This window comes from Pristiophorus japonicus, chromosome 2, assembly GCF_044704955.1.
Source record: "Pristiophorus japonicus isolate sPriJap1 chromosome 2, sPriJap1.hap1, whole genome shotgun sequence".
Lineage (NCBI taxonomy): Eukaryota > Metazoa > Chordata > Chondrichthyes > Pristiophoridae > Pristiophorus > Pristiophorus japonicus.
In genome coordinates this window covers 319,907,428-319,923,066 of record NC_091978.1, presented here as the reverse complement: position 1 = coordinate 319,923,066, position 15,639 = coordinate 319,907,428, and the positions used below count along the sequence as shown (strand labels likewise).

At 44.8% G+C, this 15,639-nt stretch overlaps 1 protein-coding gene and 1 pseudogene across 2 annotated transcripts in view; one reads left to right on the top strand and one right to left on the bottom strand.

Moving 5' to 3' along the window:
• The window catches only part of afg2a (AFG2 AAA ATPase homolog A), a 594,246-nt gene that overhangs the window by 179,386 nt on the left and 399,221 nt on the right, over positions 1 to 15,639 (bottom strand). The gene's annotated exons all lie outside the window — the stretch shown is intronic.
• Positions 1 to 15,639, top strand: part of LOC139228211 (RLA class I histocompatibility antigen, alpha chain 11/11-like) — a 127,140-nt pseudogene that overhangs the window by 33,830 nt on the left and 77,671 nt on the right.

Below are 15,639 nucleotides of genomic sequence, written 5' to 3'. Positions count from 1 at the left end.
GTCTACTGATATTCAGAGGTCAGTGATGTACCTTGCATGCCACGCTGTGACTTCACCAGATGACGTAAAGTCACTTGTACAATTTCCTGGTGTTCTGGGTGCATTGCTCGTGACAGGCAGCAGCATCCGGCAAAGGGCTGCAGGCTGTCTCTTGTCCACTGGGCTACTTTGCGGCGTGGGCAGAAAAGCACTAGACAAGGGAGCGTGAATGGCCAGGAACGTTTTTTTTTCTAACACAGCCAGCCCCTTCAGTGCCCGTCTTAAAGTGGTGCTGAGCAGCGAGAAGGCTGCCCAATTCAAATGGAAGTTGGGTGCCTAAGAAGCCTTGTACACAGCTTGCACAATTGCCTCCAGCCCTACTCGATGTTCACTGCTGCACGCTGGGCAACTCGGGTGGGGCTGTAGGTCTCAGGCCTCCATGCCCAATAATACAGGTCACGGGTGTCTAATGGGCTAAAGTTCACTGAGCTGCCGCCATCATATTATTGGTGCCTCTCTGCCCAACCTCACCCATGGAGAATCAGCACTTGGGTGATTCACCAGAGTTCCCCCTACCCCCCCGCCCCACCATCTGTGAAACTATGCTGCAGGATCATTATTGCTATTAGCAGAAGTGAGGGTAAAACTGGGGGAATTACAAAAGACTTGAAGAAACATAAAATAATTTGAAGTTGTGGGCGAGGCCCCCCAATTGGTCAAGTTATATGTAGTAGCACTGAGTACCAGGAGTAGCATGATGCTGCACACATCAGAAGGTCTCAGATTTGTTTCCTGGTCTGTAATGATCTCAGACAGCACAGCCGGTTTTGCCATAGATTCACAGAAACTTACAACACAGAAGGAGGCTATTTTGCCCATTGTGCCTGAGCTGGCTCTTTGAAATAGCAGTCCTGTTTAGAGAGTGGGTTGCACAGAGTGATTCTAAATGGAGTGCTTCTAAACAGAGTGCTAAGTTGGGAATTTGGAGAGATTGGGAAGAGAGCGAGAGGAGTGGCCGGAGATAAAGGTAGGCCCGAGAACCTGGAGGGAATGCGAGCATCAGGGAGTGAGGTAAGTGACATCAGCATAAGGGAAGGAGCTGAAGAGAAAAAAAAATGGGTGAGTAGCTGGTGATTGCTTTTTAAGTCTTGAGTTTATTTCTGTGAAGGTGGTTAATAATTTATTAAGTAGAGGCATGGCAGGGCACCTCAGTCCCGTGAAATGCACATCTTGTGCAATGTGGGTACTTCAGAATGCTTTCAGTGTCCTGGACAACCATGTTTGCAAGAAGTGTCGTCAGCTGGAGGAGCTCGAGCTCTGGGTTTCGGAGCTTGAGCAGCAGCTGGTGTCACTGCGGTCCATGAGGCTGAGAGCTATGTGGATAGCACATTTCAGGAGGTGGTTACCCCGCAGCGTAAGGGTGTGCAAGCAGAGAGGAAATGGGACAAGGAGGACCAGGCAGGAAGTGCAGGAGGCCTGAGTGCATCTCGCTCTCAAACAGTATTCAGTAACATAGATAAAATGAGGGATGAGGTTTTGAGGGCCGATTTTAGAGAGCTAGGAAAGAGATTAAAAAGCAGGACCTCAAAGGTAGTAATCTCTGGATGACTCCCGGTGCCACGAGCTAGTGAGTATAGAAATAGGAGCATAGAGCAAATGAACGCATGGCTAGAGAGATAGCACAGAAGGAAGGGCTTCAGATTCCAGTGACATTGAGACCAGTTTTGGTGGAGGTGGGACCTGTACAGGCCAGATGGGTTGCACCTCAAAAAAGATGGAACCAATGTCCTGCCAGGGGGATTTGCTAGTGCTGTTAGGCAGGAAGGGGATGGGCACCAGGATGTGGCATTAGAAAGGGGAAATAAAGTGCACAAAGGATTGTGAAAGACAGATAGTGCTAGAGTAAGAAATAGTAAGGTATTAGGTGTGGTCAGACAAGAGAGAATGCAAGAAGGTCTAAAATAGGTTTACAGTCTGTGTGTGTAAATGCACGAAGCATGGTAAATAAGGTTGGTGAGCTGCAGGCGCAAACAGCCACATGGGAATATGATGTCGAAACGATAACGGAGACCAGACGTGGCTCAAAAAAAGGCAGGCATGGGATTTAAATATTCCTGGATATGAGGTGTTCAGGAAAGGAAGGCAATGAAAGAAAGGAGGTGGGGTGGCAGTATTGGTTAAGGAGAATGTTACAATGCTGGAAAGAGAGGATGTCCTGGAAAGATCAAAAGACAGAATCTATTTAGTTAGAGTTAAAAAATAATAGAGGTGCCATTCCACTACTAGGTGTATTCTATAGGCCACCAACTAGTGGGAAAGATATAGAGCAAATTTGCAGGGAAATTACAGAGAGATGCAAGAACTATAGAGTAGTGTTAATAGGGGACTTCAAGTATTCCAATATAGACTGAGATACTAATAGTGTAAAGGGCAGGGAGGTGAAATAATTACTGAAGTGTGTTCAGGAGAACTTTCTTGATCAGTTTGTTTCAGGCCAAACAAGGAAGGAGGCATTGCTGGATCTGGTTCTGGGGAATGAGGTGGGTCAAGTGGAGCAAGTGGCAGTAGCAGAACATTTAGGGAACAGTGATCATAGTATCACAAGGTTTAGATTAGCTATGGAAAAGGACAGGGAAAATCTAGAGTAAAAATACTGTAAAGTAAAAATGAAGGAAGGCAAATTTCAGTGGGTTCAGAACGGACCTGGCTGGGTAAACTGGAATCAAACACTGGCAGGCATAATCGAACAATGGGCTGCCTTTAAAAAGGAGATGATTCGGTACAGTCGAAGTACATTCCCACGAGGGAGAAAGGTAGGGCAACTAAAGCCAGAGCTCTCTGGATGACGAAAGAGATAGAGAGTAAGATGAAGCAGAAAAGTGGGCATAAGATAGATGTCAGATTGAGAATACAAGAGAAAATCAGACTGAATATAGAAAGTTCAGAGGGGAAATGAAAAAAAAGAGAGGCAAAAAGAGAGTATGAGAACAGATTTGCAGCTAACATAAAAGGGAATTCAAAAGTCTCCTGTAAGCATATAAATCATAAACATGTAATAAGAGGAGGGCTGGGCTGATTAGGGACCGAAAAGGAGACCTATGCATGGAGGCAGAGGGCATGACTGAGGTAGTAAATGAGTATTTTGCATCTGTCTTTACCAAGGAAGAAGCAGCTGCAAAAGTCATAGTGAAAGAGGAGACAGTGGAGATACTGGATGAGATAAAAATTGATAAAGAGGAGGTACTAGAAAGGCTGGCTGTACTTAAAGTTGATAAATCACTATGACCGGATGGGATGCATCCTATCTTTCTGAGGGATGTTAAGAAAGCAATTGTGGAGGTACTGGCCTTAATCTTCCAATCCTCCTTAGATATAGGGGTAGTGCCAGAGGACTGGAGCATTGCAAATGTAACACCCTTGTTCAAAAAAGGATGTAAGGACAAACCCAGCAACTGCAGTCCAGTCAGCTTAACCGCGATTTAATTAAGGAAAGCCAGCACGGATTTGTTAAAGGCAAATTTGATCGAGATTTTTGTTGAGGTAACAGAGAGGGTTGATGAGGGCAATGTGGTTGACGTGCTGTACATGGACTTCTGAAAGGCGTTTGATAAAATGCCTCATAATAGGCTTGTCAGTAAAGTTGAAGCCAATGGAATAAAAGGGGCAGTGGCAGCATGGATACGAAATTGACTAAGTGAGAGGAAACAGAGAGTAATGGTGAACAGTTGTTTTTCGGACTGGAGGAAGACATACAGTGGTGTTCCCCAGGGGTCGGTACTAGGCCCACTGCTTTTCTTGGTCTATAGTAATGACTTGGATGTACAGTACACAAATTCAAAATTTGAGGATGACACAAAACTTTGAAGTACAGTGAATAGTGAGAAAAATAGTGATAGATTTCAAGAAGACATAGACAGGCTAATGAAATGGGTGGACACATGGCAGATGAAATTTAATGCAGAAAAGTGTGAAGTGATACATTTTGGTAGGAAGAACGAGGAAAGGCAATATAAGCTAAAGGGTATAATCCTAAAGGGGGTGCATGAACAGAGAGACCTGGAGGTATATGTGCACAAATTGTTGAAGGTGGCAGGGCAGGTTGAGAAAGCAGTTAAAAAAGCATACAGGATCCTGGGCTTCATAACTAGAGGCAGAGAGTAGAAAAGCAACGAAGTTATCATGGAACCTTTATAAAACACTGGTTCGGCCTCAACTGGAGTAGTGGGCATCGCACTTTAGGAAAGATGCGAAGGCCTTAGAGAGGGTGCAGAAAAGATTTACGAGAATGATTCCAGGGATGAGGGACTTCAGTTAAGTGGATAGACTAGAGAAACTGGGAGCTTAGAGCAGAGAAGGTTGAGAGGAGCTTTGATAGAGATATTCAAAATCATGAGGGGTCTAGACAAAGTAGATAGAGAAGAACTGTTCCCATTGGTGGAAGGATCGAGAACCAGAGAACACAGATTTAAGGAGGTTAGCAAAAGAACCAAAAGCGAAGTGAGGAAAAATCTTTTTACGCAGCGAGTGGTTGGGATTTGGAATGCACTGTCTGAAAGGGTGATGGAGGCAGACTCAATCGTGGTTTTCAAAAAGGAACTGGATAAGTACCTGAAGGAAAAAAAATTGCAGGGCTACGGAGAAAGGGCAGGGGAGTGGGATTAGCTGAATTGCTCTTGCAGAGAGCCGGCACAGGCTCAACAGGTCGAATGACCTTCTTCTATGCTATAACTGTTCTATGATTCTAGTCCCACAGCCCGCTTTCTGTCCATAACACTAAGTTCCTCCTCATCCTGAAGTACCTGTTCAACTCTGTTTTAAAATTATTTATGGAATCAACTACCACCACATTTTCAGGTAGAGCGTTCCAGATCCCGACAACTCTCTGAGCGAAAAAATGTCTCCGATACTCCCCTTTAGATCTTTTACCAATGGTTCGACTGGTATTGCCTCCCTTGCTTCTTTTAACAGCCTGGGATACATTTCATCCAGGCCTGGCCATTTATCTACTTTCAAAGATGCTAAATCCCTTACTACCTCCTCTCTCACTATGTTTATCTCATCTAATATTTCATACTCCCCCTCCTCCTACTCAACTACAGTGTCTGCATCGTCCCTCTCATTTGTGAAGACAGATGCAAAATATTCATCAAGGACCATACCCATGTCTTCCGTCTCCAATTGATGACTCTTACTGGAAGAACCAAGGGGGAATGAGAAAGAAGGTTCTTGAAGTGAGTGCTATTAGATCATTGGATGCTTCACCACAAATAGTTATTGAGGCAGCGACTACAGCATCACTTAAAAGGGATAGGTATTTGAAAAAGGAGGAATGTAATATAATTTGGGGGAATGGGGTTACAGAAGAGAGTGCTAGCACCGGGGGTCTAAATGGCCTCCTGCTATGCTGTAATTACTATCATTCTATGACTGAGATCTGACAAGCCCTGGCCTTGCAGAGACCTTTTTTGGATAGCGTTGTGGAGGTGCAGCCTCCACCCACTCCTTACAAGGGTGAGCACTTCCTGTTGAGAGTTCCAGTGCTCCAGGCCTTCAGAGGGACCCAGTGTTGGCGGAGGTACGCCTGGTCTAACCAAGCATACACCGCAACCCACCAACAGTTGTTACCAAGAGTTGTAGGGACTCCCAAAGATCTGACAGCAAGTCATTTTTAAAACAATTTTTAATGTGGCCTATTGACGAGGACCCTAGTGGCCTGTGAGCAACCCATCAGCTCTCTAGCCAGGCCATCTCCACTGGATTTTCCAGCATTCCAGTTATGATGGGCACCTCAGATTCAGCTCCAGTGACACAGGCACCCGTCAATGGTAGGTTAATGAAGGAATCTTCCCCTGACCTTGAAAACTGGTGGGGTCTGGGGTCGGAGCATCACAGCACTTACACCAAGACCGCAAAATCATAACATAATTACAGTTTCAGCCCATATTGGATCATCCATTCAGAAAAGTCCTGCAATCCACCTCATTGCAATATTCAATTGTTTATCAAATGCATCCACAGTGTCCACCACTCTACCAGGAAGTCCATTCCAAGTGTGAAGTACTTCCTGATATCAGTCTTAAAGTTATCTTTTACTAGTTTGAACCTGTGACTCCTGTTCCTACTCTCACAATTTAAAGTAATATTCTGGATTTACCTTTTCCAGAACATTTACTATCTTATGTAACCCTGTAAGACCAGCATTAGTGGTCCCAACACTGAGCATTGGGGCACCCTATTCAGTAATTACCCATTCACCTTGACATACTCCTCTGAGTACTTGTTGCTTTCTACTCTTCAACCAGTTTCTTATCCATTCCTAGGGTTTGCCCTGAATCTCCACAGCTTCGAATACAACTAATAACATTGCATGAGACACAAACATTTTTAGGAAGTCTAGATATGTTATGTCTTCGTGCTTTCCATGCTCCACTTGGGAGGTTACTCCCTCAAAGAACTTGAGGTAATCAATCAGGCGTGATCTTCCCCTTCTGAAACAATGTTGGTTTCTGCTTGTTAAGTTATTATTATACAAATACTACTCAACTTTACCTTTGACAAACAAGTACATTTTTTAGTTGCCGGTTTCTAATATAGGTACCACATTGGCCAATTTTCAATCCACTGGTACCTCCCCAGTGTCCAGTGGCTCTCGCATAATGATTGTCTGTGTCTTGCAAATTTCTTCCCTAGTCTCTGTACTCTGAGATAAATATCATTTATCCCTGGTGACCAGTTTGTTTTGAGCCCTTATAGCCTGTCAGGATTTCCATTTTATTTGCATTGAAGCTGCTGATTTTACTTTGGTTATCTGTGTCTGGGGAAGGTATGTTACTTAGATCTTCCCTTGTGAATACTTGGAGAAGGTAATTATTCAGAAGCTTGTGCTCATCCTTAGTTTTGATTCCCTTTGCATCCGTTATTGTTTATACCTTTTCTCTGACTGCACCTTTTACTGAATTGCACTGTACCATGAATTTTCAGGGCCAAAAAAACGACATTATCTTCAGTTATGAGGCAAATAAAGATATAATTAACAAATATTGAAATGCCCAAGTAATTCAATGTGCTCATCTATTTCTGGAAAAATTAAATTTTTTCGTAGATTTGTATTGCATGATCTTAAGCTTCAGAACATACATATAGATTCCAATAATATACCCTTTGTACCTTTGCAAAACCAATTTTTATAAAAGTACAAAAGCAAAATATTGCAGATGCTGGAAAAGGTAATAATCTCTGGATTACTACCTGAGATATGAGCAAATTTGCATAGGGTAAATAAGATCAGAGAGTTAAGCACGTGGCTCAAAGGCTGGTGTGGAAGAAATGGGTTTTGGTTTGTGGGACACTGGCACCAGTACTGGGGTAAGAGGGAGCTGTTCCATTCGGACAGGCTCCACTTAGACTGTGCTGGGACTAGGGTCCTGGCAAATCAAATAGCTTGAGCTGTAGAGAGGGCTTTAAACTAATTAGTGGGGGGGAAGGATTCAGGTGAGCGAAAATTTAAAAAGTCAAAGAATAAGGAGAAGGCAATAGATCAGGGTAGGACTGGGGGAAATGAAAACCAGAACGGGACAGAATGTATAAACGTAAAGGCGAATCAGAAAATGGGGTCAAAGCAGGAAAGAAATGGTAAAAAATCAAATTTAAAAGCTAATACAAAAGCAAAATACTGCAGATGCTGGAATCTGGAATAAAAACAGAAAAGCTGGAAATGTCAGGGTCAGGCAGCATCTGTGGAGAGGACGCAGAGTTAATGTTTCGGGTCGATGACCTTCATCAACTGCAGAGTGTTCAGAAAGAACAGATTCTTAACAAGCACTGAAAGGGGGAGGGAAGAAAGAACAAAAGTGAAGGTCTGTGATAGGTTGGAAGACAGGAGAGATTAGAGAGACAAAAGAAATTCAAATGGTAATGCCACGAGTTAGAAAAACATTCGTCAAGATAGGGTGTGAATGGCGAGATAATGACCAACTGCCATTAGAGACAAGGAGAAAAAAAGAAACAGGCTTTGAGGGGAGGAGGGCGAAGGGGGGGGGGGGGCGGGGGAAGAGAGGGAAAGGGAGCCAAAGATTGGCAGCAGTTATGCTGTAAAATTTTTGAACTCGATGTCGAGTCCAGAAGGTATAAAGTGCCTAAACAAAAGATGAGGTGCTGTTCCTCGAGCTTGCGTTGAGCTTCGTTGGAACAGTGTAGGAGACCAAGGAGAGAGGTCAGAGTGGGAATGAAGTGGAGAATTAAAGTGACAGGCGACCGGAAGCTCAGGGTCCCACTTGCAGAGAACGGAGGTGCTCTGCAAAACGGTCATCCAATCTATGCTTGGTCTCCCCAATCTATAGGAACTGATCCAGAGTCTATAGAATGTTGGAAAATGACCACCAATGCATCCACTATTTCTTGGGCCACTTCCTTAAGTACTCTGGGATGCAGACTATCAGGCCCCGGGGATTTATCGGCCTTCAATCCCATCAATTTCCCTAACACAATTTCCTGACTAATAAGGATTTCCTTCAGTTCCTCCTTCTCGCTAGACCCTCGGTCCCCGAGTATTTCCAGAAGGTTATTTGTGTCTTCCTTAGTGAAGACAGAACCAAAGTATTTGTTCAATTAGTCTGCCATTTCTTTGTTCCCCATTATAAATTCACCTGATTCTGACTGCAAGGGACCGACATTTATCTTCACTAATATTTTTCTCTACACAAACTTATAGAAGCTTCTGCAGTCAGTTTTTATGTTCCGTGCAAGCTTACTCTCACACTCTATTTTCTCCCTCTTAATTAAACCCTTTGTCCTCCTCTGCTGAATTCTAAATTTCTCCCAGTCCTCAGGTTTGCTGCTTTTTCTGGCCAATTTATATGCCTCTTCCTTGGATCCCTAATTTCCCTTGTTGGCCACAGTTGAGCCACCTTCCCAGTTTTATTTTTGCTCCAGACAGGGATGTACAATTGTTGAAGTTCATCTATGTGATCTTTAAATGTGTGCCATTGCCTATCCACCGTCAACCCTTTAAGTATCATTTGCCAGTCTATCCTAGCCAATTCACGTCTCATACCATCGAAGTTACCTTTCTTTAAGTTCAGGACCCTAATCTCTGAATTAACTGTGTCACGCTCCATCTTATTGAAGAATTCTACCATATTATGGTCACTCTTCCCCAAGGGGTCTCGCACGACGATTGCTAATTAGTCCTCTCTCATTGCACAACACCCAGTCTAGGAAGGCCAGCTCTCTAGTTGGTTCCTCGACATATTGGTCTAGAAAACCATCCCTTATCCACGCCAGGAAATCCTCCTCCACCGTATTGCTACCAGTTTGGTGAGCCCAATCTATATGTAGATTAAAGTCACCCATGATAACTGCTGTACCTTTATTGCACGCATCCCTAATTTCCTATTTGATGCCATCCCCAACCTCACTATTACTGTCTGGTGGTCTGTACACAACTGTTTTCTGCCCTTTGGTATTCCGCAGCTCTACCCATACAGATTCCGCATTATTCAAGCTAATGTCCTTCCTTACGATTGCATTAATCTATTCTTTAACCAGCAATGCTACCCCACCTCATTTTCCTTTCTGTCTATCCTTCCTGAATATCGAATACCCCTGGATGTTGAGTTCCCAGCCTTGGTCACCCTGGAGCCATGTCTCGGTAATCCCTACACGAGGGGCACCAAAATATTTGCAAAGGGATATAGACAGACTAAGTGAGTGGGCAAAAATTTGGCAGATGGAGTATAATGTGGGAAAATGTGAGGTTATCCATTTTGGCAGAAAAAATAGAAAAGAAAATTATAATTTAAATGGAGAAAAATTGCGAAGTGCTGCAGTACAGAGGGACCTGGGAGTCCTTGTGCATGAAATACAAAAAGGTAGTATGCAGGTACAGCAAGTAATCAGGAATACAAATGGAACGTTGACTTTTATTGCAAGGGGGATGGTGTATAACAGCAGAGAATTCTTGCTACAACTGTACAGGATATTGGTGAGGCCACACCTAGAGTACTGCATGCAGTTTTGGTCTCCGTATTTAAGGAAGGATATACTTGCATTGGAGGCTATTCAGAGAAGGTTCACTAGGTTGATTCCGGAGATGAGGGGGTTACCTTATGATGATAGATTGAGTAGACTGGGTCTTTACTCGTTGGAGTTCAGAAGAATGAGAGATGATCTTATCGAAACATATAAGATAATGGCCCCAAATTTCCCCAGCCGCTTAGAGCGGCGTAGTTAGATGTGGTGCGCGACTTTGTGGGGGGAAAAAAGCGCCGAAAATGTACCTTTGAATTTGGTTGCTCCCTCGTCGTCTGGATCCATCAGTGGGCGTTGCAGAGCCGAGGGGGTGGGGGGGGAGGTGGGGGGGTTGGCGGAGCTTGTGCCCAGCGTTTTGTGGAGTGCCGGCAGGGGGGCGCATGACCGTTTGAGCCTGCGTGCATGCGCAATGGACAGTTCAGCTTGCGCGCATGCGCAGTGCAACAGGACGCTTGGCAATCGGCCAATTAAAGGGACAGCGTCCTCAGAATCATTGGCAATGGAGCATATATAAAGGTGAGGTTTGAATATTGATTTTTGTGTGGCTGAGGGAGTGGAAAGGAGTGCTGGATAGGTGGAAGAAAGGTGTGGTGTGATTTTTGAACATTACCTGCATTTGAGTCCAATAGACGAATGGCGCAAGACGAACAAAGAATTTCCTCCATGAGGAAGTGGAGAAATTAGTGACTGTAATTGAGGAGAAATGGCTGGAACTGGATATCAGCAAAAGTGGCCCGTCAAAAGTTTCACCCAAGTAAATGAGAAAAAGATGGAATCTCGTTGCAGAAGAATACTCCGCTGGGGTCAACACCGCAAGATCTGGAAACCAGTGCAAGAAGAAATGGCAAGACGTTGGTCAAGTAGTGAGTGTAAGTAATACCTTCATCTTTAAATTAAATTGCAATGGAAAATGTGACCATCTGTATGTGTCCCACCCATCAGAAGCGCACCATGTCTGAAAATTAATATTTTCATCTTTGCAGAAGAAACTGGCCCACAACAAAAGGGAGAGAACAGGAGGAGGTCCGCCAAATCTGCACCAACTCTCACCCCTGGAACAAAGGGTTGCTGTCTTGCTAAGTCGCACCGGCAGAAAAAGAATCAGCCCTGTACAAGCTGGACCCACACGTGAGGGTGAGGGTGAGTCATTAAAATGCATAGTCGCCCTTCAAATCAACCTGCTGACTGGCCTGTTGCGCGTGAGACTATTCATGCCACCCATCCTGCCCCCTCCTGTGCTGCTAACCATTTGACTGTTCTGTTGTATTTTGCAGAAGAAGTCGACACTCAAGATCTTGAAGATCCACCCGAGGATCCAGATGCGTGCTCTCCAGACCAAGGCAGGTGGGGGGAGGAGGGGTCCATGGAAATGTGTGCTCGGGAGAATGCTGACCGTGATATGGATCAGGACATAGCACAGGGCATCACACTGCCAGAACCCTCCATGAGCTCCTCGGCAACATTCCATGGGTTCTCACCTTCCGAGGTCGCGGGTCCCAGTGGCGGTCGGGAAATGCATTTTGGGACACCCAGTCCCCCACCGTCCCAGCCTGCGCCTCACACTGGAGGGGTGCCACTAGGCAGACCCATGGCGAGGGAAAGGAGAAGCCGACCAGTCTCTCCTGAGATGCAGCCCTCAGCAGAGGTTAATCAGGTTCTGTCATTGGGTCAGGAGACCAATGCCCTCACAAGATCACTTGTGGCAGCCGTCAGTGTGGTGCGTGATGAGGTCGCGACACTGTCGGGTGAAATCTCTGCACTAAGACGGGAAGTGAGGGTGGGCATTTCAGAGGGTGTGCAGATGATGGCAGATGTCATGAGGGAGCTAGCTTCTGCAATAAGGGCACAAAGGCCGATACTCAAATGCCACTCCCACTTCAATCCACGGACTAGCCACCGGTCAGACCCAAGCCGGGCCCCCAACCACCATCACCGACCCTGTGAGAAAGTGCACTTTCCCCAAGATGTGGGTGAGGGATGGGTGCAGCCTTTCTTTGCTGTTGTTGCTGTTGTTGTTGTCGTTGAAGTGCACTGTAACATTTCCAATAAAAGATATTTTGCATCAAAACTGAATCATGCTCCATTAGGACCACGCAACATTTAGGGCCAACTGTAAAGTGTAAAAATCCCTCACCCCTACAGTCACGCGTGCCTGCCGCCCTAGCCCTGTCGGAAGGATTAGCTGGTGCGTTCTGCAGTTGGCAAGGTAGGACTGCTCTATTTTCAGAAGCTGATTTATCTTTCATGTATTTTTTATGATGTTGTGCAGCTATTGTGCTGAAGATGTTGTAATGTTGTGCTGATGTTGTGAAGGTCTTTAGTGCTTTAGAATCCTCTAACTCACCTTCCAACGCCCCCCCCCACCACCCGCTATCTCTGGCTACCTGCGCTGATTTCTTAAATGTAGGTAAGGTTTTTCTGTGCCTACAAAAGTGGCCACATACACTGGCCTAAGTTAGTTTGGAGTAACTTTCAGCTGGCCAAATTTGCTTCTGTGGTCAAAACAGGCATAAGTGGCTTGTCACGCCCCCTTTTGGCGAGAACAAACTAAACTAGAAAAAAACCTAACTAACTGACTTATATTGGAGCAAGTTAAATGGGAAAATTTGCGATTTTTAAGATACTCCAAAAAAAGCTACTTACTCCAAAAAAAAGGGGGCCAAATCTTGGAGAAATTTGGGCCCAATGAGGGGGGCTCAACAAGGTGGATGCAGAGAGGATATTTCCACTCATAGGGGAAACTAAAACTAGGGGACATTGAATAAGGGGCCGCCCATTTAAAACTGAGATGAGGAGGAAGTTCTTCTCTCAGAGGGTTGTAAATCTGTGGAATTATCTGCTCCAGAGAGCTGTGGAAAATGGGTCATTGAATATATTTAAGGTGGAGATAGACAGATTTTTGAGCGATAAGAGAATAAAGGATTATGGAGAGCAGACAGGGAAGTGGAGTTGAGTCCATGATCAGATCAGCCATGATCTTATTAAATGGCAGAGCAGGCTCAAGGGGCCTGGTGGCCTACTCCTGTTCCTATTTCTTATGTTCTTAAATCTGAAATAACAACAGAAATTGCTGCAAACACTCAGCAAGTCAGGCAGCACCCGTGGAATGAGAAACAGAAGTTAACATTTCAGGTCGATGACCTTTCATCAGAACTGGAAAAGGTTAGCGACGTGACAGGTTTTAAGCAACTGCAGAGGCAGGGAAAGGGAGGAGGGGAGGAAAGAGCAAAAGGGAAGGTCTGTGATAGGGTGGAAGGCAGGACTGATTAAATGACAAAAGGGATGATGTGGCAAGGGGTCAACACTGAAATTCAACAATTTCACATCATAATCACTGCTCCCATTATTTCGGATAGCTGCTACTGGTAATGATTCTGCTATTCCAATTTACACCTCCTCTAGACCCATCTTTTGTCCCTTTTGCCTTGCGCCATCATCCATTTTGTCATTTAATAAGTAACATGATTTTGCCACTGGGATAAGGTAGTTGGATTTAGCAATGTAAATGAGGGGAGCTGCACAAGACCCAGTACTAGAGTAGTTCAAAAGATGTAGTCATTAACATGAGCTGCTGCAGCAACAATTGCAATACATTAAAACAGCGTCCTTAAATTGACAAACTTTAGAATTATATCAAGTCAGCAATCTTGATGCCATTTGCATTGATTAAAGAATTTAATAAAGATCAATGGAATAAATAGAATTAATAATTCCTTTTAATACTTTGATTTTTTAAAGGCCTCTGCTTACTCTTGAAAACTGTGTTGTAGATTTTGCAATTTTCAGTTCTCTATTAAAAGATCTCACTGCTTTTTCTTCTACTCTTTCTTTCCCGCCCTACTGCCTCAGCCATGACCAACCCTTTATTGTAATTTTCAACACTGAATAGCACTGAACAATGTTTCAGTGTTATTAAATGCTTCTTTTTTTAAAAAAAGGTTCTATGTTATCCTTTCATTGGTTGCTTAATAAATGTTATCCCTCCTGTTACTACAGGGATTCAGAAATCTTAGATGCTTAAATCTTATAACTTATCACTGCAACATGAAAGTGTCTGAGAAGAGCAATTAGGTGGAAAGAAGAGAATAGAGAAGGCCCTTTTTAGGAGCCAGGTTTGTTTTGCTGTCAGCGTGATACCTGATCTACCTGTCTCTCTCGCATCACCTGAATAACGCTGCCTCAGAATGGCAGCCGCTCTCCCCTCCAGCCACGTGAATAAAAGACATTAACCTGCCAGTGTTAATCTACACACAGGAAGTTAGATCATTTTCAGAATAAGAAAACATGTAGGTTCACCAAACAAGACACTCCAGCTGGCTCCTTTCAAACACAGGAAAGATGTAAATCTGGATCGAAATGTGATATCTCAAAGTCTTCCATTCATCTACGCTAATCCACATAACATTGTGCAATCAGGAGGGAATGAAGGTGGAGAGTACACTTTGACACATTTTCTTGGCCATTACTGATTTAAAACGGAAACACAGTTTTGTAAAAGCCATGTGCACTAACTTTTTTTTCCTTAAATGTTCCTATAAATCAGCAAACTGTTAATATAATAAAACATTTATGGCATCCTTTCTTATGAACCACTCCTTCTTCAGGGAGGCAGCAAGTACAACAGAGACATACTTGTTGTGACTACAGTTAATCCCATATATAATTAACTTTTTTTTTGTACCTGGAAGCGTATAAGCATCATGCCATACTGCTTTACATCTCCCAACCTCATCCAGGGAAGGAGGGCAACAGTCACATTAGTAGTAGGATTCAATAAATATTATTAATTAATCGGTAATACTGTTTCCAAAGAAACTGGTTTGGTGCCAGACCACAATGAGGCCCGATTGGATGCTGTGGCCTTGTTGGCACCAAGAACAAGCTTAAGCATGCGCACTGCACTGTGCACATGGATAGACTGTGTATGCTGTTCCTTCTGTTCTCTACTGCATTTTGGGGGGGTCAACCCTTCCTTTTTAATACTTCTGACATTAGCACAATCTAAAATACAAAGGGGGTGAATTTGCCCCTTTTTATAGCCCCGTTAATGCCTCCGGGGGGTGCTAACAGGATGCAATGGCATTAAAGCCCGTGGGAGGTGGGGCGATAGCGCCTCCCGGGAAATTGTCCCGGAGGTTTGGGGGGGCGCTGTCCTGGTAGGGCTGCGATTAGCACCCCAGGCTGGTGCACACTCCAGCAATTATGTCATTGCCATGCGCGTCGATCCCTTACGCCCCGCGCCGGCCCCTTGTAGCAAGGCTGGCGTGGGCCGATGTCAACACCAGACATCCGCCACCGGGGCACCCCTTAAACGGGAGGCCTTTAGCACCCTGGGCCACCATTTTATTTTGTCGGCTGACTCTTGGGTGGGCCGGACAATGCTGGCCCTCGCTTCAACTGGGCTGCTATTATGCAGCCCGGCACGCCGTTTTGGGTTCCAGGCCACTGGCCCGGTCGATCACAACACTGGTGGACCAGTGGCTGGCCACTAAAGGGCCTGCAGAGTGCGCAGCAGCCCTCTCCTTTAAATCAAGGGGACGGGCGTTGTAACGCGCCAGCACTACGCAAATGCTCCACGTACCGCTGGACTCCTGAGCGCGGCGCTGAGCTCCTACCCCGGGAGCGCCTCTC